Consider the following 24,809-nt stretch of genomic DNA (forward strand, 5'->3'; position numbering starts at 1 on the left):
TGTGTTTTGGTTGCCCTGGAATTGGTGTTGGAAACCATCAAGTAGTTTTTCTTTGTCTGTTGAAATGATTGTGTGATATTGGTCCCTTATTCTATTAATGTTGTAAAACATACTAAATTAATTTTTGCATGTTAAATTAGCCTTGGATTCCTGGGATAGATTCCACCTCTATAATGCTTTATATATGTTGCTTTATATATATTTAGTTCGTTAATATTACATTGATGATTTTTTACATCTGTGTTCATGAGGGATTATTGTTCTGCAGTTTTTACTTTTTGTGTGTCTCTCTCTCTGGCTTTAGTAGCAGGATAGCACTTGCCACATAGAATGAGGTGGGAAATGTTTTAACATGTTCTATTTTTCTGAAAGAGTTTCTGAAATACCGCTATTATTCTTTAAATTGGTAGATTTTACCAATGACGTCATTCAGGACTGGGCTTTTCTTGGGGGTAGGTTTTCCATTCTAATTTAATTTTTTTACCCCTTCTCAGCTTATTCAGATTAACTGTTTCTTCTCTTTTTTAAAAATTTTTAAAAGTTTTTTTTTTTTATTTTGAGAGAGAGGGAGAGAAGGAGGGGCAGAGAGAGAGGGAAAGGGAGAGAATCGCAAGCAAACTCCGCACTGTCAGCGCAGAGCCTGATGTGGGGCTCGAACTCACGAACCATGTGATTGAGATTATCTGTTTCTTCTTGAGTCAGTTTTATTAATTTTCATATTTCTAGGAATTTATTGATCTCACCTAAATTGATACATTTATTCACATACAGTTGTTCATTGTATGATATTATAAATCTTCCAACTTCTGTAATGTTAGTCCTGATTTCTTCCCTTTCGCTCCTGATTTTGTTCAGTTGAGTCTTCTCCCTTTCGAGCCTGGTCTGTCAAGCTGAATCTTTGCCAATTTTTCTCATCTTTCAAAAAAATTAACTTTTGGTTTCATGGACTGTTTGGGTGGTTTTTCCCCTTCCAATTTATTTCCTTCCCTTTAATCTTCATTATTTCCTTCTCTCTACTTGATTTGTGTGGATGTCTAGGAACCAGTCCCTCCTGAGTGTATGTGCACGCCTATGCATGTGGGCAGGCTTCCAGACCACCAGGAATATGCAGGAGCTTATCAGGGCCCTTTGTTGTTGTTTGATTATCCAGCTTTCACTGCTAAATTCCTAGGTATCCTGTCAATCTGAGAGTTTCCCCAACCAGGTCTCAAACGTCACACTTGTTGAGACCTTGACATTCCTCATTCATTACCCTCCCTGACAATGCCCAGGGGCACTGGAGCTGTCCACATTCTGCTCCACGTCAATTTGGCCTCCTCCAGCAGGAAAGCTCCTGGCTTTCAGGGTTTGTCTCTCCCCAGTAGAAATAACATGTTGACCCAATTAAGGGACAGGACAAAATTGGTCTTAGAGATACTCACTAGTTTCACCTGAGATCCAGTAGTTTTCAATTTGTTGTATAATTTGGTTAATTTCCTAAGGACGGGATAATTTTGTCCAGTTTAGCATTGTTTTTGGTGGAGAGGATTGTATGAGCCCTCATTCTGTACGTCAAGATGGTTGTTTCACACCACTAGGGTTGGGGGTAATTTTTCTTCTTCATTTTTATTATGTTTTGATTATTTTTTTCTCATCTGAGTAGAGTTGACATAGAATGCTACATTAGTTTCATGTGTACAACATAGTGATTAAGCAAGCTTATACATGACGATATGTTCACCCCAAGTGTACCTACCATCTATCCCCATATATCACAATTACAATATCAGTGAGTATATTCCTTATGCTGTGCCTTTTATTCCCATAACTGAAAGCCTGTACCTTCTACTCCCCTTCGCCCACTGTGGGTAATCTGTTGCATAGAAACAAGATAAAATGAAACAGTGGGTTCTTACTAAGTCTAAGGTGAACATTTCAAATTCCTGTTTTCAAGGACAAAGAACACACCAAGGAAAAGTCAGAGGAGAAAACAGAGCTAATGCAATTAATAATGTAAACTTCTGTTTCTCAGAGAAAAAAAAGGTCATATTAGCAAAGGCTATGCCACTTATGTATTTGAGGTGCTGTGACAGCATATCTGCATGAGTCTTGCATATGATGCTACACAAAGATCCAAGGACTTGTAGCCCTCTATAGTGTCATTCTCTAGCATTGATACATTGACATATATATATATATATATACATATATATATATATATATATATATATATATATGTAAGTTTATTTATTTTAAGAGAGAGAGTGAGAGCAGCGGAGGGACAGAGAGAGAGGGAGAGAGAGAATCTCAGGCAGGCTCTGCGCTGTCAGCACAGAGCCTGATGGGGGCCTCAATCTCATAAATTATGGTATCATGACCTGAGCCGAGATCAAGAGTCGGTCACTTAACCGACTCTTCGGGGTTCCACCCAGGTGCCCCTGAAATATATTTTATTACACATTGTTTTTCTTTATTTAACTGTTAATGTTATAGTCAGCTTATTATATTATTATATAGATATTTGGAATTGGCATGTGGATACATTATACTATATACGAATTTTAAGACATTTATTAATTTTTAAATGTTTATTTCTTTTTGAGAGAGAGAGACAAAGAAAGAGAGAGGAACACACACACAGAGAGAGAAAGAGAGGGAGAGAGGGAGGAGGGAGGGGCAGAGAGAGGGAAAAAGAGAATCCCAAGCAGGCTCTGCACTGTCAGCACAGAGCTCGATGCAGGGCTCGAACTTCTGAATTGTGAGATCATGACCTGAGCTGAATTAAGTTGATGCTTAACCAACTGAGCCACCCAGCTACACCAAGACATTTATTATTAAAAGGTGTATTGAAGTCATAGTGTTGAGATTCACCAGAGTAAATAATCTCTAATAAACTTCCCTATCTCTTTTTTTTATTCTATTTATTTTTTTAAAAAATTTTTAACGTTTTATTTATTTTTGGGACAGAGAGAGACAGAGCATGAACGGGGGAGGGGCAGAGAGAGAGGGAGACACAGAATCGGAAGCAGGCTCCAGGCTCTGAGCCATCAGCCCAGAGCCCGGCGCGGGGCTCGAACTCAGGGACCGCGAGATCGTGACCTGAGCTGAAGTCGGAAGCTCAACCGACTGAGTCACCCAGGCACCCCTAAACTTCCCTATCTTAAGATAATATTAAACTTGCTAAAATCTGCTAAACTAATTTCTCTTAGATGCTTGATTAATAAAACCCTGTAGTACAATCGGAATCTTCAAGGAACTTGTTTTAGGTTCTGGCTTGTGGCTATGACCTCTTTCTTATTTTAGGTATTGATTAGTTTCCATATTGATCCTTGGCACAATTTAGAGATAAAAGCAGTGATACTAATTGTTTAACCAGCATCAGGTGGCTTCATGAAACTTCTCCTTATAATATATCTCATGTCTGAAGACAAAGAATAATGAAGAATGTATATTCTGTGGTGTGTGTGTGTGTGTGTGTGTGTGTGTGTGTGTGTATTTAAAATGCCTCCAAAGTTTTGAGCTTTATTTGGCCCCTTAATTTTTGTTATTTGGCTTAATTTATTTAATAATAACAATAAAGAATTCATTCTCATTTAATGCAGCATAGGTTTTTTTTCCTGTTCTTTTTAAGTACACTTATGATATGCCAAGTACTTCTATAGAAACTGGGTTCCAGTGAATACAATGTATATTAGACCGGTCTGTGTCAGGCAACAGAACCTCACTTGGATTGTTCAACCACAGAGACTTAAAGCCCTATTTTTTTTTAAGTTTATTCGCTTCTTTTGAGAGAGACAGAGCAAGTGAGCAGGGGAGAGGCAAAGAGAGAGGGAGAGGGAGAGAGAGAGAGAGTCCTACACGGGCTCCGTCCACACTGGCAGTGCAGAGCCCAATGTGGGGCTCAAAGTCACCAACCACGGTATCATGACCTGAACCCAAGCCAAGAGTCAGACGTTCAATGGACTGAGCCACCCAGGCATCCCTTAAAACACTATTTACATTGATGAGTAGGTTTAAGAGAAGATGTTGAGGGCCCTGTGACTAGTAACAAGGAAAGCATTACCACCCAAGATTTAGAGGGGTGAGGGGAGAAAATACTTACCCGAACTCCTTACAAAGAGAACTGTGGAGAAGGGACCACCCTGCAGGAGCTGTAGTTACCAGAACTAAGGCCCAAAGTATGGTGAAAACAGAGCAAAAATACACTGGCTACAACGTCTTTTTACTCTCTTACTTGCTGCTTGTGCCTCCCGTGGTTGAAGCGCTAGCCCAGGGACCCATCTGTGCGGTCTGCAAAGGTGAGCCTCATCTGGGCTCAGAGCAGAGGCCAAAGGAAATGGAGGACGGTTGTGAGGGCACCAGATGGAAACTAAAAGGCGTAAGGTCAATACGCCTTTGAGGAACTGATGCTTGTCATGGTGGAGACAAAGAGGTGTATGGGCCTTGGCAATACAATATGGCAACGTGCATGATGAAAGATACCTCACAGTGCCGGGGAAACACAGGAAGGGAGATCTATTCCAAAGTAGGGGGACTTCACTGAAGAAGTACTTCTCAGTACAGTATTTGATTTCTGACTAATATCCAGATGGGCTGAGAAAGATGGGGAGCAGGGCATTCCAGGCAGTGAGACGTTTGGGGTCTATCATGGTATAATTATGTAAATATCCACCCACAAACACTTACTTAAATATCTATTAAATATCAAACCCCGTGGCAGGCACTAGGGATTTAAGACACAATTTTTATTTTCAAAGGATTTATATCATTTTCACATTCAGGAGTATAAGATGTCTGACTCAAAGAAATATAAAATAGAATTAAATGATTTCTATTTTTATTACAATGTACTACTCATTTGACTCACCATGTTTACACTAGAGTTTCCAAAGGGTATTCTGAAGAACACCACTTGTTGGGGTGCCTGGGTGGCTCAGTCGGTTAAGCGTCCGACTTCAGCTCAGGTCAGGATCTCACGGTCTGTGAGTTCGAGCCCCGCGTCGGGCTCTGGGCTCAGAGTCTGGAGCCTGCTTCCGATTCTGTGTCTCCCTCTCTCTCTCTGCCCCTCCCCCGTTCATGCTCTGTCTCTCTCTGTCTTAAAAATAAATAAATGTTAAAAAAATTAAAAAAAAAAAGAACCCCACTTCTTATGTAAGTGTTTCTCGAGAAATAGGTTTTGTAATCAGACATATTAGAAAGAGGCTGGGTTAAATACAGTTAAACAGGTAGCTTTATCGCATGATTTCTTGGTCTTTATCATGCAATTGTGCCCTTAACTCCTGAGACTACTATGTAGAGTTCAGAGCCTTCCAAACCCATTTGAACACAGAAACCATTTACTGAGAAGCATCTCTTGGCTCTTGTGTTCTCAGGTACACACTCAACAAGATGTGGCAGCTATCTCTCCCAAATTAAGAAAATAATAATCCAATTATAAGATGATTTAAATTAGTCCAGAAAAAAAAAAAAACAACCCACAATATTTAAAGGATGAGAATAAAGAGATCTAATCTCTGAATTTACGTTTTCCATTTATGTGAACCAAGAGTCATTCATTTTCAGGGCACCTGGGTGGCTCGGTTGGTTGAGCCTCTGTCTCTCTGGATTTTGGCTCAGGATGTGATCCCAGGGTTGTGGGAGTGAGCCCCTTGTCGAGCTATGCACCGAATGTGAAGCCTATTTGAGATTTTCCCTCTGTCTCTCTGTCCCTCTCCTCCACTTGCGCTCTCTCTCTCTCAAAAAAAAGTTACTCATTTTCATTTCTAGGCATCTCGATTTTCTTTCCTATTTTATTTTTCAAGGCTTTACGCTCTTTCAAGGACTGAAAGACAGATGTGAAACAGAAGGCAAAGCCACCTGCAGAGACGAGGACTGTGATGTGGGACTTTCTCCTTTCATGTCAGTTTCAACGGCCGCTGCCACCCTAGCAGAAAAAGCACCAACAAAAGTTAGAGGAGTTATTTATTTATTTATTTATTTGGTCTTCAAATGCTACGTATCTATTTTCAAGTTTGGGATTCACCAGGAGTGACTACCGTTGTTTTCTAGTTTTTGACACAATAGAAGTTCACTGCATGTGGATCTTGACTCCAGCATCATGTAAAAGTCCGAGTTGCTAAATGCAATGAACAGAAATACCAGCACCGGAAGATCCGGGTTGCTTGTTGTATTCCATAAACTTCCCAAATGTATCCTTCTCTATTTGCATTCTGTAGATTTTCCATTTGATAAAGTGTGATATTTAAAGTACAGTCCTTTAAGTGTGCAATGCCTTTTCTTTATTTGGTGCACCAAGCTTTTTCCTGCTCCCAATTTCCTCGGTATGGGGAAATGGCAAAGGAGTGAAAAGATCAATGTATTTCTTTTGGTAAAGGTCAGCGCATACAGCCCGGTGGACCAAGGTGTACTAAATTTTGTGCGCAATTTTGTGTCTGCCCCCACAATAACTGGAGGGAAAGCGTTATGATTTCGTATGTCAAAGAAATCAGAGGGAGAGAGGGATGGATAAAGCCACATATATTACCGCACTGCGCTGTAGTATATCGTCTTTTTAAGGAAGATCAGGAGACGGACACCCCCCAACTCAAACAGCTCCATAAAACGGGCCCCTCATCCTAGACAGCCCTATCAGCAACTTGCTAGCCAAGTTTTGTCTAGGTCCTTTGGGTTTAGTCTTTTATACCAAAAAAAAAAAGGGGGGGGGGTGGGGGAGGTGGAGAAGGAGGTGGTGATGGAGGAAGACGAATCTTCCTTACAGAGAAGCACAGGAGGCCAACCGCCTGCTGATTGTAAATGCTTTCGAATGGCAAGTGCTTCTCCATAAATGTGCATCTTTCTTCATTTTTATGTAAAACAGATCACATCAAAAGAGACAATTACTCCCTGAAACTAGCTGTTGCTTTCTTGATCACCTCCAAATTGAAATCCTGTGTGAGTGGAGGGTACACAGTGGGGAGGAGATGAAAGAACCAGACTTCTATGGGGCGCTAATTCAATCAGAAGGAGAATCATCACTGAGTTCCCTTGGGGGGGCGGAGCGGGGGAGGGCGGATCCAAAAGCCACGAGGTCAATGACTCTGCATTTCGGTGGCAATTCACTTTGGTCCCTTACTGATTGGCGTGAATCACTCTGACGAAGTCCGGGTGATAACATCACTGCAGAGGAGCTACGAGGTCTGCGAAGATCACAGGAATGGGAAATCCCTCCACGCCCAGTCTTCATCACCGCACAGATCTCAGTGTCAAGTGACCTTTAATGAAGGAAGCGTAGGGTGGGATTCTCGTCTCTTCGAGTCTTTTCTTCTTGTGTGAGCTACGAGGGCGCAAGAGCCGCAGCACACAGAAGCTGGGTCAGGAAGTTTCCTCCAAACGATCTCGGTCCCTCTCTGCGTGACGGCCTGCACAGGTATGAGGCGTCCAAAGCTCACGCACCAAGCCTTGTATGAACCAAAGCGACTCATCTAATCTGTTCCGAACTCTCATCTGTTCTGAATAAAAGGCGTGGGACCTCCGATGAGATCAAGTTTCACACTGGTGACATGAAGGGTAGACGTGCTATTTGTCTGCGAATTCGTGGAGTGTTCCTGCATTGCCAGTGAGCTGAGAACTTGGGGAAACGTTCATTCTTTTAGTTGACACCGTTTGTTTGCATTTGGATCTTTTTTTGACGTTTTGTTTTTAGAACCTGTTATTGAGGTACGACTTACGTACAGAAAAGTGGACGAATCATAAGGGCACATACAGCTCGATGAATTTTTTATAACCGTGAACAAGCTGTGGGACCTGCACCCAGATGAAGGAATAGAATTTACTAGAATTCTGGAAGACTCTTCTTTCTCCTTGCCAGTCAGTCACTGTTCCCTTCACAGGATAATCAGGACCTGATTTCTGATACCGTACATTTGTGTTTGAAATCCATATCTAAATGAGTCATGTAGTATGCATTTTTTGTGTCTGGTTTCTTTGGGATAATATTGTGATCAATCCGTGTTGTTGTGTTAATTCCCACTGCTGGATAATATTCCACTGCACGAACATAACACAATTTATGTATTCATTCTACTGAGTTATTCATTCTTAATTTCTGGCTATCACTAATAAAACCACTGCCAACATTCTTATACTTGTCTTTTGGTGAATATATAGACGTCTTGTTTGGGCACATACTTGGGATCCGAATTGCTGGGACGTAGGTTAAATGAATGAGCTGTTATAGTCAATACTGACACAGGCAGGGTGATTTTCCTCTTTGGAATCCAGAAGGACAAAAGGCACATCCCACATTGACTCAAATGCGGGAATTAAACACGCTTAGAAAGTGAAGTTCAGGTTAGGCTTTATGGCAGGCTTGTGAGTTTATGCCTTACGCTTGTGCCACACTGAGTACCCTGGTGTTTCTCACACTATTGTAAAAACCAGTTGCTTTTCTGAAGTCACCGAGTATCTACAGTGCAATGAAACGTTGCTGGAAGACAGCCTCTATGCACCTAAATTTGATATTTGGTAGTTGAAGTCTGACTACTATTATTTATATACTTTTACTGTGGCAACTTAGCCTGGACAGACACCAAGGAGTCTCTAACTGGAAAAGCCTTCCTAGCTTTGGGGACAGAAAAAGAGGTGGAGTGGCCCTCAGAGGACCCACTTTTGTTGAAATATTCCAGAGGAGTCATGACATGGTTAGAGTCAAATCAAATCCAAAGACAACCCTTCCTGTCATATCCGAAAAATAATTTCAACTTACATGAAAAAAAATGAAAAGCAAAGGGTAAGCTTCTGCCATCAAACGCATAAATACATGGTAGAACTGGGCTCAATCTGAAAAGGACACAAAGCAAAATGGTTTCTATATCCTGGCCTTTTCCAAAATGAAGATTAAATGGTGCTGGAGGACAGTTTCTTGGTGTACCGAAATTGGGTCCAATATAAGACCTATCGATTTGGATGCAAAGTAAATTCTAGATCATGTAGAGTTTTGTAACCACCCAGAAGGATGTCAAAACATATCTGTCAGTGAAACCACGTTTTCTGTATGAGGAATATAGCACCTGCAGAGTCTCTTTACAAATGCCGTGTCTGTAAGGTGTACCCTGAATAATTTATTACACGCTATTTGCGGACTGCGAAGCTCCCATGCACAACTTCAGGAAATGAATAATTTATTGATCTTTGAAGGATATTCTGGAGCATTTCTAAAGGCAGATGGCAGAATTTTCAGCGTACTGCACATAGTTTTTCAACAATGGTAGTACACAATTCAAGGGCCATTGACAAAAATAGAGGCATGGGATTTTGAAAGTGTGTGCTGGAGGGATCCCTTCTCCATTTGGTAGAATGCATTTTTATTGGCTATAAAAATATCCCCTGCACTTAGAGAGATTTCCTTAGCAGACGAGTACAATAGTTATATCTGTAGCCCCTTTTAACAATATTGAATCTAATTGACTTATATTTCTTTGATTTTATATTCCTACCTAACTCTTCCAAGGGCATATGTTGCAAATTGACTTATATTGATTTTTTAATTTATTGCCTTGTTTAAGTTGCCTGGAAAAAAGAGAAAGATCATTTTTTACATTTCAAAATTTTAGAGAAGAAAATGCTTTTTAAAAAGGGGTGCATTTATCACTGAATGTGCTCATGGTTATGAATGAATGAATGATCACATTTAATTTGAACACATGACAGAAAGCGTTTCTTGTAAGTTGTACAGAGACTTAAAAATATAAGCCCACTGAGTTTATGATTAGGTATTTTGTTATGTTCTGTTCATTGCTAGTAGGTATAAACCCAACTACAGTCTTTTAACACAACGCGTATTTTTTGTTTCTTTACGTAAGATACCGTATTTATTACAAGCAAGTTAAATCATTGCAAATTTGGCAAATGGAGCCTGTTAAAAAGTTCAGATATGTTGTTTAAAACTTCAAATGTATTGAATCCATAAGAATTAAATAGGAATGCCGAGCCAGTATTCTTTGTGCTTTACCAAAAAATGACAAAAAGTGAAACCACTATTATTAGCATTTTAAAATGCTTAACATCTCATTATTCCTAGGAATAAAAATGTGGTAAATATTCAGTTAATAGTAGTACTTAGCTTTTTCATTAAGCCATAAAATTTGCCCTGGTAATATTTATATTTGCTGTCATATTGCTAATATTCTCTAAATTCATCTAAAGAAATTATTGTAGTAACTACCATTTATTGAGCATCTATTAATTTCAAATGCTGTGAGAAAACATCTACATGTGCGTGTGTACGGACAGACACATACACAGATGTATCGATAAAAATACTGTTGATTTTCATTTATAGTTGACAAAATTTATTTTAAATCTTAGATGTGGGTTTCAAAATAAGAATTTGAGAGTTATATTAACTCCTATTCTCGGAACATACATAAGTAAGAGTTACAGAAGAGCATGTTCTAGGATATTATATTGCTTTTATCTTTAGTTTTATGTATAATAATAAAAGTTACCATTTATTCAATACCTATTATGTTAAGCCTCATACTTGGCATCCCGGATACCTTATTAATGATACAAGTGCTTTTCTCCTAACAGTATTTCAAACAGAATGCCTACTATGTGCCACAAGCTTTGTTATTTTGGGTATAGCCGTGAATAGTTCTGATAAAGACCCTACTCTCTGGGAGACTGTATTCCCATCAGAGAGACTAGAAATAAACACAAGCCAAATAAAGAATACATAATAAAGGATTTTTTGTTTAGCAGGTAAGTGCCACAAGTGATAATAAATAATTAAATAAACTAACTAACTCAACAGGTCAAGGAAAAAGAGAATGAGGGAGGGGCAGCTATTCTAGAGAGTGGTCAGAGAAGGCTTGTCTGAGGAGGTGAGACAGCAGAGCAGAGACCCAAAGGAATGGAGGCAATGAATTGTGTCAAGACCTTAAGAGGGTCATTCCATGAAAAGCCTGGAAGCAGTAGGGGGGGCCAGGCATTTTCACACCAACATCAGGAAGGCTAGGATAGAGAGTGATAGAGACAAAGTAAGAGAAAACTGCACTGGCCAAACTTGGTAGGGTCCCTGGAGCCATTGAAAGGCATTTGAAATTTGCTTCAAATGGGATGGCGCTCTTGGAGAGCTTTAATCAGAAAAGGTGGCAAGATCTGATCAGCATTTAAACACGCCTGTCTGTGGCTCTGTGGGACACTAGATGGAGAGGGCAACAAGCAGGGAGATGGGAGAGGGGCCACGACTGATGATGGTGGCCTGGGTGGCAGAGGCTAGTCTTCCAGATGGAATTCTGGATATATGTTTGCATCAGTTTGTCTCACCAGCAGACAGATGGTACATCCAAATCTTGACAATTCAAAGGGAATGTATGAACACAGGGATTACTTATAAAGGTGTAGGAATAGAGATGCTACACTACCTCTTGTTGTTTATATCTTCACTGTGCTCACACTTTGGTAAATTACTATGTCTATTAAATTCTCTCTAGAAAACTCAGTTTGAGTTTACATTCAATTTCCTGCCAGATCCTGATGGATACAGAAAAAAGCCTGATAGTGATAGTTTCTCAGTAACTATTTGAAGAATGAATGAATGAATGAATGAGTGAATGAATGAATGAATGAATCTGTAGGCAAGCTGTGGTCAAGATAAAACAAATACAATTTGCCATTGTACTTGGCACATAGTATCTAAGGGGTGCCCGGGTGGTTCATTTGGTTGAGCGTCTGACTCTTGATTTTGGCTGAAGTCATGATCCCAGGATCGTGGGATCGAGCCCCATGTTGGGCTCCACATTAAGGGTGGAACCTGCTTAACATTCTCTCTCTCCCTCTGCCCCTCTCCCTGCTTGCTTTCTCTTTCTCTCTCTCTCTAAAATAAAAATAAATACAGAAACCTTTTGTAAAAAATATAGAAGTGTTGTATTTTTTTATTGTCAAAATTACTTCTCCCAACATTTTCATTCATCCACTCAAAAAATGTATTGAGCAGAAGGCGCAATATGAGTCCCTAGGAAAGATAAAGATAAATACACAATCCTACCCTCAAATAGCTTATACTACTCAAGGGTCCTGTTGTGAGACATGATTACTATGTTTACTCTTACCGGATTATGTGCCAAAGGCTATGGGTGTAGGAAGATAATTTCCCATAGCATTGGGGTGCCCTGGACATTATCAGGGAGGAATCAAAGACGAGAGATCTATGATGGGTCTTGAAGGATAAGTAGAGTTAACCACTCTGTCAAAGGACAAATGGGCCAGGGGAAGTGTGGTATGTGGGGAGCTACGGAGAATTTTTCATAGAGAAATGGCATGTGCATAACTAAGGAGGTAAGCTGACAGGTGCTATTCTGGGGATTCTGGGTTTTGGCTAGAGCATTTGGCCAGGGGTGAGCGATGAGTTGAGAAAGGTAGTCGGCTGCCTGTTACTCAGGGCCTTAGAGACCTCATTAAACATCTGCACTTTATCCATTTGTATTAGGCAGCCATTAAAGAGATTTTAAATGAAGAAGCATCGTATCATAATACACTTGTGGGACAAAAAAGGATTGGGGTGTAGTAAGGCTTTAGGAAACTGTTGTAATAATCCAGATGAGAAATGATGAAGGTCTAAACTAGAGTGTTTGTAATGGGAGTGGAGCCAAAAAAAAAGCCAAAAAGAAAGAAAGGATTCATGAAAGGATCAACAGGGCTTCGTTACTGAATGGATGAAGGAAATGGGGGTATCCCTATCTCTGAAATCTAATTAAAACAACTCATCGTAACTCCTGCGTCATTATCCAGTCTTTAACACTTTCAATAAATACCTGACCTTTAAAATACACATCATACTGGCCAACTAACATGATTTCCCAATTGGTGGACTGTAGGAAATTATATGACGAGCTTGTTAAGAATGTGTTAGAACGCCTTGTGTATTTGATGGCTCTTAAGTCACAACAAGTACTCTCAACTTCTCCTAAGACTAGCCCTGGAGAAGGTCTCGGCTGGGTTAAAATCATGACTATTGGACTACAATTAACTTTGTTTTAGGTCTGAGAAGGCTTTGGCTTTATTTTCACTTGGTGGTTTTAAAAAAATAATTTGCATACAGCTATTGAAATGAATGATTTTTTTTTTGCCATTTGCATCGAGCAACCTTTATGTGGAAACAATGGGATGTAGAGCACTTATTAGACACATAGATTCTCATAGTGAGAATTCAGTGGTTACTGATCATTTATCTGTTGGATCATATGTTTTCTCAGGTATTCTTATTTGAGAACTGCCTTCCTCTCACAAATTTATTCTTTTAGGTTGAAGTATGCAAAACCTCAAGTTTCTCGTGTTCCGGGGTGGTGGTGGGGAAACTGGACAGTATTATTATTTCCTCAAAATCCCCTGCAAAGTTCCTGACATGTAAAATACCTTTCTAGTTCGCAGAATTCGACTGATCCAACCTACCATTCTAGGTACGTTTCGCAGATGATTTTACCGAGTGTCTTTTTATTCCTCTAGAAGTTGAGTGAGTGGATGACTCCACTGAACAAGAAGTCCTACCTTCAGTCCTGGCTTCGCTGTCGCTATTGCTGTGATCTCAGGCAGGAACAGGCAGCTAGATGATACGCACCCAGACTGCCATTTTGTGGTTTGGTTACTGTATGCATAAAAATATTAGACCAAATTTTAAGGATGCTTGTGAACAACAGTTATCTACTTCCTTGTGTGTGTGTGTGTTTAATGACTACTTTTTCAAGGCACAGGGTTTTTATATCACCATTTGACATGTTACTGAAAGTATGTTGTAGGCACTGTGTTTTTAAACAAATTTGTGAATATACACTAACTATACACGTGTATTGAGAACCTGTGAATTCACATCTATGTTCTAGGCAAGAGACTTGATTAGATCCACCAGTTAGCTGGAAGACTGCAGTGATCTTCTGAAAAGTAATTACAAGTATCACTGCTCGTGTTCTCATAACGCTCATCATTCAGCGACTGCACTTCTGATTCAACTGTTCAGGATACAACAGGTGTCATTTTGAGAGCCTGTTAGTGGGGTTTTTGTCCATTTTTCAACTCTGTTTTCTTCTCATCCCCCATTCCACTCACATAAGCCATCTCCCATAGAGACCTCCCTCAGATTTTGGCTGAAATTCTCAATTTTTCTGAAAAGAGATACTGCATAGTTATAGTTGTGGTGGAAAATGCAAACATCCTTAAAAGTTAATGTACTGAATGTAATGCACACTACACATCCATATCCTACAAGAGGTTTGCAAGAGAGGAGTTTCTAATAGTTTTGATTTACACTCAGAGATGAGATGGAAAGAGAAAGGGTTCAGAACCGAATGCACAAAATGGTGGCCTGCTAGACTGCAGGACATAAGATTTTTTGGCCCCAGACTTTGTTTTTTAAGTGCAAATTATTGGCCAGAGCCCTGATTTTGACCACTGGAATCCCTTATGTCATTTGAATTACTTGTTGGGCCTCTACAGGTTTTTGAGTATATGGTCCTTGAGTTCATGAACACTGGGTGCCAACAACTTCCACTTGGTGCCATGATCAGATGACAGGGTTCCAATTTACCTTCATGCATCACATAAGTAGAAAACCAGGAAGAATCTGTGAAACAATGAGTTTCACTTGTTGGAAAATAAGCGGCACAGAACACTGATCCCCAGAAGAAGGAAAATAAACAAGATGAGCCCTATACGTATTTCAACTCATGTCAGGGGGAGAGTTTCCAGCAGGTAGATCAGGGAGGGAAACCCAAAGAGCATCTGGTGGTCTCACTGAGTTGAGGAGTAGGGAAAGAATCACTACAAAGAAATAGTTGAGACCATCACTGGAGACAGGGTTGGTAATATTTTGTACTCCTGCTGGACACAAGAAGAAGATCTCCTAACACGCTGGAAGATTGCATAGTGTCCTCAGAGGGGTACTGCCTTAGTAGCGGTGCCCAAGTAGCCCCAGACTAAAGGTTGGACTTTTTACAGTACAGTTTAAAAGTACAGTTTAAAAGCGGTCTTGGAAAGAATCAAACTAATTCCAAGTAATAGAACTGTATCACCGCAAAAAGCCCCAAAGCAACTGAAAAACAAAAACCCAGGATCCAACAATGTAAAATTCACAATTTCTAGCACCCAATAAAAAATGAACAAGTATGCATAAAAGTAGAAAATATAACCGATAACCAAGAGAAGAAAAAAAAAACAATGAATAGGAACAAAGCCAAAGATAAAAGAGAGGACAATCAGTAGACCAGGATATTAAAACAGCAATTATAAATGTACTTCACATGTTCAGGAAGATGGAGGAAGGAAAGGGTATAATAAAGAGACAAGAAAGATATAAAAAAGATGCATATTTAACATCTAAAGATGAAAAATTAAATGTCTGGGATAAAAATAAAACTGGATGGGATTATTAGCAGGGTAGACACTACAGAGGAAAGTAGTCGACTTGATGACGTAGTAATATATACCATCTAGTTTTATTTTAAATTTTATTTTAAATGTAATACAGGAGGGACAAACAAAGCCTGAAAAACAACTCATCAGTGAGTTTTGGGGTAGCATCAAGTGGCCAAATATATGTATAATTAGAGTATTAAAAGGAGAAGAAAGAGATAAGGGGATAGAAAACAATATTGAAGAAATGATGGAAAAAAGTTAAATTTGATTAAAAAAAACCTATACATCCATAAAGGAAGCTCAGTAAACTATAAGCAGGAAAAAAAAAGAACTGTGCCAAGAGACAAAATCCAATGGTTGAAAACCAGTGATAAACAGAATATCTTAAATTAGGAGAGGAGGGGACACTTCTGTGTTAGTTTTCTATTGCTGCGTAACCAATCACCACAAACTTAATATCTTCAACCTACTTGCGATCTCTTAGTTCTATAGGTCAGAAGTCCAGTCAAGCTTAGATGGGATCTCTGCTTAGGGCCTCACAAGGATAAATTCAAGATGTCAGCCTGATCTCTTACCTGGAGGCTCTGAGGAAGGGTTCTCTTTCAAGCCCATTCAAGATGTTGGTTGGATTTAATTCCTTGTGGTTCTAGGACTAAGGTCCCTGTTTTCTTGCTGGCTACCAGCAGGCCTCTTTTCTGCTCCTGGGGGTCAGTTGCACTTCTTCTCATACTTAAAATCTCTGATTTCTATCAGCAGCTTGAGACAACTTTCCGCTTTTAAAGGGTCCCTATGATTACATTAGACCCAGACAGGTAACTTCCCTTTTGCTCAACTCAAAGTCAGCTGATTGGCAGCCTCAAATGGATCTGAAACTTCCTCTTGCTATATCAGGTAACATGATCATAAGAGTGATGCATCTCTTTGTACTCACAGTCCTGGAGATTAAGGCAGAAAATCTTGGAGAGCCATCTGAGAATTACAAAAAAATAATACCTACTTCGAGACTGTTTGGTGACAAAACTCGTACAGAGTGCCCGAAGGACGGATGCTGTGGAGTCACGTACACTGCAATGGATGGGAGAGAGAGAATGAGGCCGCCATTTTTAGGCACACACATGACTTAGGCTCAAATAGGCCCCGGGTGGAAAGACAGGCAGGGCGAGTGGGACGTGGTCTGGCAGATGATAGGTAGCGGCAGGTAGTGGCAGAAAAACAATAGCTGAAGACACGGCCAAACAGACAGAAGTTCATCTCAGGGTTTCCAGGACCATTAGGTGACATAGTCCATGAGGACAATCTATTCCTTTGCCCAGTACAGACCTTGGTGCAGGGAAGGCATGTATTAAATATGTTTGGGATAAAAAAACAATGAGTGGAGGTGGACTGGCAGAAAGACAACACAAAGAAATGGAGGAACAGTAATAGGAGGTTCGTTGACAAATCCAGGAAGGCAGGCAGGTAAGTCCAACGCCTGGCTCAGCACAGCTTCCTTGGAGGGCAGACTCAAGTAGAGGGGGTAGGGACGCAACCCCAGCAACATCTAATTGGGCATCATGCCAGGTGGTTTCTACATTCCTATACTCATTTGATTCTCACAGCAACTGTGTGATGTAAACATTCTTATACTCCCACTATGTAGTTGTAGAAAAAAGTAAGTGCTGAACAGCATCAATAAGTAAATTGTCCAAGAGCTCATATTTATCAACCAAAAGAACTAGGATTCTTGCTGCCTGAACTCCAAACTACATTTCCCCCTCTTTCGCCATGATGGCTTCCAGGAAAGCACGGTCCCGGTCCTCGGCAGGCACCAGCTGATAAACATATCAGACCGCTGATTTGGTCATGACAATTCTACTGCACATTTGTGTCAGGCACCGTTCTGGGAGCTGTTCACAGTTCTCCCATCAAGGGCAACTCACGTGTGGTAAGATAACAACTCGTCTCTCCCACTTACTGCATTCAGGTTGCATCCTGTCATCGAGAGGCTTCTGTTCCCTTCGTAGTCATTGCATCCTTCTGGATACCATGTGCTGGGAGCACCGGATACTACAGTTTGAAACGCGCCTCCTCATTATATTAGGTTCAGTAGCCCATTCCACAGAAATCACTTCTCTCTAAAAGTACTTGAAGGCAGTATGAGCTAGAGGGGACACTAGTCTCCCCTCAGGATGTGGGGGTCCTGGGGCACACAGGGACACTCATGCTACCTTTTGAGTTCAGTGCGGGCAGGTAGAAAGCCTTTTTCCCCGTGGACAGAGAACCAGCTTTACCCCATCAAGCCAGATAGTCACACGGCATTCACATGTGCCGGAACAATTACGGTGTGAAGTGGTGGGAGGGATGGGGGTGAGGTGGAGGCTTCAGTCACAATAGAGGATTTGAGTGTACCCCGGGTAAGGTCACAGCTACTGGCTCTTCTGGAGTTGACAAAAGTGTCTGGATTTTGGTTGTAGGAGGAAAAGCGTTCCCCCCGGGAAGTTTACCACGTTGAGGTGACTTGAAATGGAAAGGTGGCCATGTTGGGCAGCTGGGGCAACATAGGAGGCCGTGAGGAGAGGAGAGAGAAACTGTGACATAAAGATCATTTGTGGAGGGACGTGGTAAGAGCTGAGAAAGGCCCTTCAAAAATGTAGTCCTTTTTTCTTATTTTTGAGACAGAGAGGGAGACAGAGCGTCAGCGGGGGAGGGGCGGAGAGAGAGGGAGACCCAGAATCCGAAGCAGGCTCCAGGCCTCGAGCGGTCAGCGCACAGCCCGACGAGGGGCTTGAACCCAGTGAACCGTGAAATCATAACCTGAGCCGAAGTCGGACGCTTAACCGACTGGGCTACCTAGGTGCCCCAGTGGCCTTCTTGTTTGTACTTTCATATAAACCTTTTCCTTGCTGTTAGAAGTTCTTTCAACACTGAATGGGAATCATGATACATATTGCTACATCCTGGGTCACTACTGCCCATGTGAATTTATGTCCCACGCATATTCGCCCATGTTTTTGGAAAGGGGAAGAAACGCACAGATGATAAAGCTTTGTGAACAAATCAGTTTGCCTACTAAGTGTGTATCGGGGGTAGGCGCCAACGTTGGCCTGAGCTTTTGATCACACCCAGCCACACATGAGAGTCTGAGATTTGCAGGGAGGTGGCCACATTTCTCTTCCAGACGCGCCGTCTCTAAAGTAACACAGTCATAAAAGGACACGAGTATCAACTACTACAAAATGAAGCAAACAGATGTGAAACCGCAGTAGTCAGAATTGACTTATGGTCTAGAATATCCCTTTCCCTGTTTTGTTACCGTTGACTCATGATGAATGGTAACAGATTGATAGGGTTCTGGACGGGACAAGTAGCTGCCTGCAAAATTGAGACTGCATCCATCATACACATACTAATTGATTCATTAATATGAGTTACACAGTTTTTGGTTTTTTTTTTTTTTTTCTTCTTGCTGTGTTTAGACCTGTTGTCACTAACAGAAATAGAATGCCTTGTTTTCAAAAGCTGGGTAGAAATGCCCTTAAGCACAAGCAAGCAGTCTGGAAAATGATAGCAAATATTGTTCCCCCAGTTTTATTTTTTAGATAAATAAACTCCAGCAATTCTTCCGTCTTTTTACATATGTAAAAATGTTTTCATGTAAATACATATGTAAGAGACAAAAGCAGGAACTTTATGGATTTACCTGGCTTTCTGCGGCACTGTGTCTAAGTAAAACAGGTCGTTATGCTTGATACTCTTGCGATTAAATAATAAACATGCTATTGTTCTTGTTGAATCCTCTCCTCGGGCATGAAATACTCTATTTATTGGACATACATTGTATGTGTAGCATGTGCTAGGGCCATCTGAGTGATACAGAAGAAGCGAAAGACAAAGTTTTCACCCTCAAATTCTTATGCTGTAGTTGGAGAGACAAGGGAAACATGGGAAAGATGAAAAGAATACGGAATATCAAAGAATGGAACGATAAAGTCTGTGTTGTGCTAAGGAATGCAGTAGAGCGATTTCAAGGGGGCCCTGGTGAACAGGAGAGTGTCTTCTCTGTAGTGACTCAACAGAAGCAAAGACCAGGAAAGCGTGAGACCATCATACCATAGGAACAATGATGAGACCCCAGAAGCTCATCTGAATATGGGAATAAGGAGCTATGGAAAAGTTAAAGGCAAGGCAAAACCCTATACTTTGTGAAAAAGACAGCTATTTAGCATCTTATTGACCGGTAGAATAAAAGAGAAAAAACAAACAAACCAGGAAATAAACATTCTTTGTGAAAACGAAAATCCCTTCACGTATGAAGGCAGTTTTATCCTGGCATTACTAATCACACGACAAGTTAAAGTCTAGCCACTTCAAGAAATGTTCAGTTTCATCTAAATTGCGTGCACGTTTCCTAACTTTTATGTTGATGTGGCAACATGTATCCCACTAATCCACAGAAAAGCGACTTATTAGAAATGGGTGAGAGGGATTATTTTTTTTAAAGTGCAAATTCGATTAGTGTATTCAGAAAGTAACACTTACAGCAAAACAAAAGCAATGAGAACCTAAATACGATCCCTACCCCACCCCCCGACCCCCGAAAAAGTAGCAAACAGGAAAACTTCCCTCCCTTCTGAATTACATTGAACCTGGGTGCATATGTTGAACCTGAGTGAAGTTTAGCTCAAGAAAGTCTTTTTAGCTTGGAGATGATTATACAGGCGCATGAACAGGTTGCAGATATATTTGTTGCAATTCAATAAGAATTGGGGTAATTATACTGGATGCTGAACAGCAGCTTAAAATATAGCAGCTTAAGGTTACTTTAATAATTACCTTCATATTTTTTGGTAATTATTATGAGGAGAAGGTAATTAGCTGTTTTGGATATTCAAGCAGAACTTGAACTGGGGCAAACACAAAATAAAAAAAAATAATCTTTCACTAAGCCTCAGGGATAACTTTTTGGCTTCAGTGATAAAATGCAATGAGTAGTTAAGAACGACTGTGAAGAAATCTTATATAATCATCTGTAAAATTTACTCTGCATGATTTACCTATGGACCAAATGTCTATTAAAGTCTTTTGATATTGATTTACGTAAAAAAAAATTAGGATGAGTCAAATGATTGAACTTTAGGGGAACCAAGAGCTGATGCCAAATTTAAAACAAGAAGACGTTCAGACTACACATCATGCTTAGGGTTAATACTCGTCTCTGGGCCTGAAGAATTTAAATCAATCCAAAGACATGACAGTAAAAGGTTTCTCATGAGTGAGAGTGCTTTTCTTTTCCGAGGCCATCATTCATCCTGTTTGGTGCGCGTTATTATGGAAAGACACATCAGACACTGGGAGGAACCCTCCACGTTGGGGAGTCTGAGTCATTACAATTTGTAGTGAAATGCACTACAATTTCTATTTCCCTGGCGATATTGAATAGACAATTTTATGCCACCTGTTGACCATATCCACATCATTCTCATCTGAAAAATTAAAAAAAAAGATGTATCTCAAAATCCTAATTTTAAATTACCCTCTATAGATAGAAAAACTCACCAGAAAGTAAGCATTAAAAGGAAAGCATCACAAAAATACTGAGCAGACACATTATAAATGTAAGTCTGATTCTTCGTCTTTGAGGGACTTGCTGTATATTTAAATAAAGAAGAACTCTTTCATACTGTCTATATACCCATCTATGTAGCTGAACATTTATCATTTCACCTATCACTTATTATACAAGTGCTAATAGGTCCCCCAAAGGTACACAGATTGTACTACAGGACTTGTGACAAAGGAGAGTCTGCTAGAGTCTGGAAGAGTAACTCTTACTCTCAGAGGTTATTTGGTTTATTTGGGTCTGAGAGCTCCAGTGCGAACTGAACATAAAAGGTGGAATTCTCGGATTCCTGAATTCCTGTCTAGTCCTGTCATTTAGTTGTGTGATCTGACACAAGTCACCTAATTTTCTAAATCTGAACTTGGTCACTCATGAAATGTGAACAATGACAAATTTCTACAACCTACACGCCAGTGGCCACAGCAACTCCAAAAGGTGAATATTATTTATTACAGTTTAACTATTAGGATACGGAGGCTTGCAAAGGCTAGATCATTTCCTCAAATTTACAAAGATAATCCATGGATTCAAATGCAGGCCTTATGCATTTCCCCTCAACCTTGTTTCTTTTTCTACTACGCCTTGCCTGTGTTCTCGCCCAGGACTACTATGAGGATTAAATGAAATAAACTACAATATGCTACAGACATGTGATGTGCGCTTGGACTGCTGTGAAGACGACTGTAACGATGATCCTGGTTTTCCAGCAGAGTTGGGGGAGGGGCATTCCATCCAGTACAAATCAAACTGCAGAGACCTAACTTAACTCATCATACGGTCATTATGATCATAGCGTTCGACCAGGAAAGCAAGCAATTATGGAACCAAACTACTTTTAGTTTCTATCTTTTTGGTGACAGATTTGATTATTTAGCAACTTCTTGACCGTCAACTTACCACAAGTACGTGAGGTCTCAAATTTCCAGAAACCTTCTTCTAGTTTATCAACAGTGTTGAGGTATCTCCTTGGAAGAGCCTGTTTCATAGACCCTGGCTTTCAGCACCAAATGCTTTCGAGTTGAGTTATTTCCTCAGCTTCATGAAGTTCCTGGTTAACTTTTAAAGATGCTATATCCCTGTGACTGCAGCCCTGCGGAGGTTGGTCGAAATGCAGACCAGGTTTGCTAATAGCATAGTGTTTAGCTACTGTCGAATCTCAAATCAATCACTAAAGAGTCCAAAAGGAGGGCCAATTGTAAACATTTCTGAAAGGCACTGGTCGCTACCATTTAGTTTGGATAAACGGATTCAGAATTTTAATTTAGTTTCTGCTAGAGTTCGGGAGGGAATACTGATTTCTCATTCTGGGGTCCTGTGTATAAGACTCTTAACTATGAATTTCTTCTCAAGCTGTAAGGTTTCAAAAATACCAGAAAGGCAATTTTTATTTTTCCATCACTTCTCCAGGATTTGTTTGGACTAATTCTAAATGGCCCATTGACTATAAGTAAAATGACAGCTAATGATAGTCCTTCGGTCAGTGGCCTATATATACCACGTTTTTGGTACTTGTAGAATGTAAAATGCACCACGTAGTTTTGCACAGCTGGAAAAAATATTCTTCATTTAGGGACATCTGCTTAAAGACGGAAAAGGACTTTGGTCACTTTAAGAGAATTCCACTAGTGGTCTAGTTATGGCGGGTTGGGTGAAGGCAGGAACGATGGATGTTTATGTGCAAGCTCAGCTCTACTCAATCGATCATAGGTACAGGAGTGATGAGACAAATCCTGGAGACATCCGATCACAGAACTGAGAGATAGATTCTCTAATCCTGCATTTCCTACCTGGTTCACAGTTAGCCTGCCCTTGAATTACGATAAAAGTATACCCCCCTCTTAGGAATAAATTTGATTCTTAATTAAAAACAATTAGCTAACCGCCCTTTTGTCTAAACCTTCCCTTTAAAATGGAGTCTTGTTAGAAGCACACAGACCACCAAGGAAGCCCTTTCACTCTGGACCTGAACTCGTAATGCTGGTTAATGGGGACCTTGCACACTTTTCAGTAATGCAAATAGGATGTAGCATTTCTACAGAAAAATTATATTTTTGTCATCACCTAATTCAGAAAAACAATTGCTTCCACAGTGATGAAATATTGCTATGTCCTCAAAGCAATTGGAAAAATTTCACTGAAGTAATTTTTGTTCTCTTGAACCCTACGGTCTTAGCTAATACTTGCAGTAGAAAAATTTCTCGTGTCAGGAAGATGGGTCATAAAAACTGTCTTTTCTGAAAAAAATGACCAGTCTTTGTGTGTGTTTCTTATGGTCTATATTATAAATTAGTCCAGAACTTACATGACATGATGCTACTTAAAGAGTGTCAGTGTCATGAGTTTCTCCTTTAGGACCTCTCTCTCTCTCCCTTTCTGTCTCTGTCTCTCTCTTATTTTAAAGACCACAGGTTGTAAATAAAGTTAAATCCAAGTATAAAATAAATGAGGGTATTTTCAGGGTTTTTTTTTTAACAGAAAGAATACTAGCTACATTCTTTGTAAAGGGTACAATGCATACAGTATTTAATGAATAGTAATTTATTTTACTCTGTAATTTTTTTAAAGGTAGTTTTGCTATCCATAATATTTGGTATTTCTTAGGATCCTACTCTGGTAATTCACAGAACAACAATCTTAATGTTTTAGGGGTGTTAGAAGTCATCTAGCCCAGCCCCTTTTGTTTACTACCGAGTAGAAGGACTCCAAATTGCTGTTTTCCCAGAGTAACCTAGGAACTTTGTAACAGAGTAGTTGCGGAGGCTTATTTTTGCTGACGTCCTATTTACAATTTCTGGTTGTGAGAGTGTGTTCTACTCTCATATGTGAGGAATGTCTACACTTTTGTCATATTACTGACAATTAACGCAGAGCACAACTTCAGATACATCTTTTCCCCTTCACTCTTCTTTAAGGAGACATGGGTCCATCATTTACCTATTCTGATGCAATTCTTATTCACAGATGCTTGACCCCGGAGAATTATGGCTCACGGCATTGCACTTGAGAGGTGGTAGGCCAACTCTCTGCCAATTTCGCATCCATTTCTCTATCCCTTTACTATTAAGTTTGAATTATTGAGTTTGCTGATGCAAAAATACATTTTCCAGTAGAAAAATCTGACTTCAGTCTGGATTTCATATAAATATTCTCTTTTCCAACTGCTCTGGAAACACAGTGATATTTTTTTATTAAGTTTCTTGATTTTCAGTCAAGAAGTTCATCACTGGGCAATTTATAACATTATTTCTTCTTCAGGTGACTGAATTTGAGGACCCAGATGCACCATTGTTCTGGCCAAGGTCATTGTTCGCAATGCTGGGAAAAACATTTGCAGATGAGTACATTTGGGGAAACTCTGTATGGCATGCAAGTATAAATAAGTTTCCTATGCATGACTCACTCCCATATCTTTGCAGACAGACCGAGGAGAGGAAATAAAAACTCTGCCTTTTGGTAATTCTTTTCTTGCAGAGCAGCTTGCTAATACACAGAAAGGCATTTCAACCTTTGATGTAAATGGGAATGGGTTAAATCAAATGAATAATTGCAGCGCCGTGTTCACATATTACCAGGGATAGACTATTCGATACTTTACAAAATCGTTCCTAGCGTTTAAGCTGGTGAAGCCAATGCTGCTATACTATCTGTCAGACAGGTGAGTGCTGTTAAGTTGAACTGAATAGAGCATACGCTGAGGTTTGGAAGGTTTGAGATTTGACTGACGGACACATTTATCACGATGCTGGTCAAAGATAATGAATCAATCAACTCTATTCGATGAAATCACTTCCATGTCTTGCTTTCTGCAAATGAAGACATACTTTTTTTTTTTTTGTAGTTACCC

This window comes from Felis catus, chromosome B4 (assembly GCF_018350175.1).
Source record: "Felis catus isolate Fca126 chromosome B4, F.catus_Fca126_mat1.0, whole genome shotgun sequence".
NCBI lineage: Eukaryota > Metazoa > Chordata > Mammalia > Carnivora > Felidae > Felis > Felis catus.